General features: G+C 37.5%; 1 non-coding gene across 1 annotated transcript; it reads right to left on the minus strand.

The window, feature by feature from the left end:
- Window positions 1–746: 746 nt before the first annotated feature.
- On the minus strand, window positions 747–910 carry LOC111825297. The gene has a single exon (XR_002828469.1). It is a non-coding gene; the product is annotated as a U1 spliceosomal RNA (small nuclear RNA).
- Between the last annotated feature and the right edge of the window lie 1,992 nt (window positions 911–2,902).

Consider the following 2,902-nt stretch of genomic DNA (forward strand, 5'->3'; position numbering starts at 1 on the left):
TGTCCAGATTTAACAAATACAGGATGCTGAATTAAATTTGAATTTCAGTTACACAACAAATACTTTTTTAGTATAAGAATGTTGCTTGCAATATACGAGATGTATTTAAACAGTAGTTTTTTGAAATTTAACTGGGTGTCCTTTATTTTATCTGGTAACTCTAGGAGGGAGGTCAAGCTCTTCAAACATTCCCCTCAGACAGCTAGCCCTGGTACCCTTCCTGTGCTCTGAGCACAGCAGTGTCAGGAGAGTTCCCCATTCCCTACCTCTAGCCACCAAGGCTGAGTCTCACAGATCTCAACTACTCCTGTGCCAGAAGAGGTATGTTCCAGTACCTCAGATTGTTACTCAGTGCACTTTACTGTAGAAATAGGCAGTTTAAGCCAGTTTCAAAGCCACTTCCACATTTTTACATATTTGTTATAGCACCTCACTTTCCAATACCAAAATCTGCAATGGTTTGCTAGAGCTGCCATAGCAAATACCACAGAGTGGGTGGTTTAAACAACAGAAATTTATTTTCTCACAGTCCTGGATGCTAGAAGTTTGAGACAAGGGTGGCAATAAGGGTTGGTTTCTTTTGAGGCCTCTCTCCTTGGTTTGTAGATGACCATCCTCTCCCTGTGTTTTCACATGGTCTTTCCTCTGTTCATGTCTGTGTCCTAATCTCCTCTTCTTATAAGGACACCAGTCTTATTGGATTAGTCTCATTTAACCGTAATTCCCTCTTTTTTTCTTTTTTTTTTCAGGGGAGAGTGCGAACGCAGTCCCCCACTACCACAAATTATGCAGTCGAGTTTCCCACATTTGGGGAAATCGCAGGGGTCAGCACATCCGGAGTGCAATGGATAAGCCTCGCCCTGGGAAAACCACCTTCGTGATCATGGTATCTCCCTTGCCAGGTAAGTATCATAATTCCCTCTTTAAAGGTCCTTTGTCCATATACAGCCACATTCTGGGGTTACTGCGGGTTAAGACTTCAACATATGAATTTTTTTGGGGGACAATTCAGCTCATAACAGTTACCTCCAGATAACATTTTATTTATCACATATATTTTAAGACATTAATTCTATTTATTTATTTTTAAAATCGTTATTGTTGAAAGTATTACATCTGTCCCCCTCTTTCCCTCATTGACCCCTTCCAGCCCTCCCCACCCCTGCCCCAGGCCTTCATCACCCTATTGTCTGTGTCCATGGGTTATGCCTATATGCATACAGGTTCTTTGGTTGATCTCTTCCCACCCACCCACCCCCACCTTCCCTCTGAGATTCAATAGTCTGTTCCATACTTCTATGAGACGTTAATTTTAAATTGTAAAATGAAACATTTGATTCTTTTAAAAAAGAACTCAAGATACCAGCAAACAGGTGGGTAAAATTTTTATGTGGGAAATGTTCTTCCAGTATTTATCCTGTTATGATATATTTTCTTTTCCCCTCTTCTTACATAGAAGGTAGCATATGATATGCACTGTTCTTCACATCATTTCTTTTTGTTTTTAATAGGATATCACAGGAGTCTTTCTGAATAAGTACATAGAGAGCTTCCTGACTGCATAGTTATGTAGTGTGTGAATGTATTAGAGTTTATTTAATCGGCATCCCTTTGTCAGACACTTGGATATTTTCTAGTCTTTTGATGTTACAAACTATGCTACAACAAAATAACCTTGTGAACACCTTATTTCTTCTATTTCTTCAATTCAAACCTATGGATTAAATTCTTGGAATTGGGATCTCTAGGCTAGATGACAAATTTACTTGTAACTTTGATGGATATTGCCAAATTGCTCTTCATAGGCATTTTATCAGTCTGTACTCTAACCAGCCATGTGTGAATTACCTCCACAGCCTTGCCAACAGCCAACAGTGTTTGATGTCAAATTTTTGGATCTTATGAGTGGGATTTGGCTTATTATCACATGTTAAAGGTGATGTGTTTTCATCTGTAACTAGACATGTCTTTTGTCCATTTTTGTATTGGGATGTTAATCCTTTGCATCTCAATTTCTAGAAGTATTTTTTTAAAAACATGAAACAGATTAGCATTAAGTGACATGCTTCAAGTAAATTCCCTAATGTTATTTGTCTTTTGACTTTGTTTATGTGCTTTTTTCCTCATGAAAAATTTGTTGACTATTATTTCATTGACATTTTTCTTTTAGGCTTTAGACTTTAAGTCATGGTTATAATGTAATTCTCTTGCATGATCTTCTAGCACTTTAATGGTTTCAAAGCCTTATGATTAAGTATTTGATATTTTTGGAGTTTCTCTTGTCATACAGTGTGAAATGAAGATTCAACAGTTTTTCATGTAGCTTCGAGATATTTTGTAGTGCCAGTCTCTATTCATTCTTCTTCACTTTTAGAGTATTTCTGAATATTCTTCCTTCATTTTTCCATGTAGACTATAGAATCAGCTTGTCTACTTTAAACAATAGCTATTGATTTTTAAAAAAATATATTTTTATTGATTTCAGAGAGGAAGGGAGAGGGAGAGAGAGAGATAGAAACATCAATGATGAGAGAGAATCATGGATTGGCTGCCTCCTGCATGCCCCCAACTGGGGATAAGCCCACAACCCAGGCATGTGCCCTTGACTGGAATCGAACCAAGGACCCTTCAGTCCATAGGCCGACGCTCTGTCCACTGAACCAAATCAGCCAGGGCTAGCTACTGGTATTTTTATGAGGACTATGTTAAATGTAAAAATTAATTTAGGGTAATGGATATATTTGTAATACTGAGTTTTCTTTTCCAAGAATATGGTATATCTTTCCATTTTGCCAGTCTACTTTTGTCTCCTTTGAGATTATTCAAAACCTTTCTCATATAGGTTTTGCACAATTCTTGGTAAGTTTATTCCTAGGCATTTTATCCTCTTTGCTGCTCTTGT

Source organism: Myotis lucifugus, unplaced genomic scaffold (genome assembly GCF_000147115.1).
Source record: "Myotis lucifugus unplaced genomic scaffold, Myoluc2.0 scaffold_20, whole genome shotgun sequence".
NCBI classification, from domain to species: domain Eukaryota; kingdom Metazoa; phylum Chordata; class Mammalia; order Chiroptera; family Vespertilionidae; genus Myotis; species Myotis lucifugus.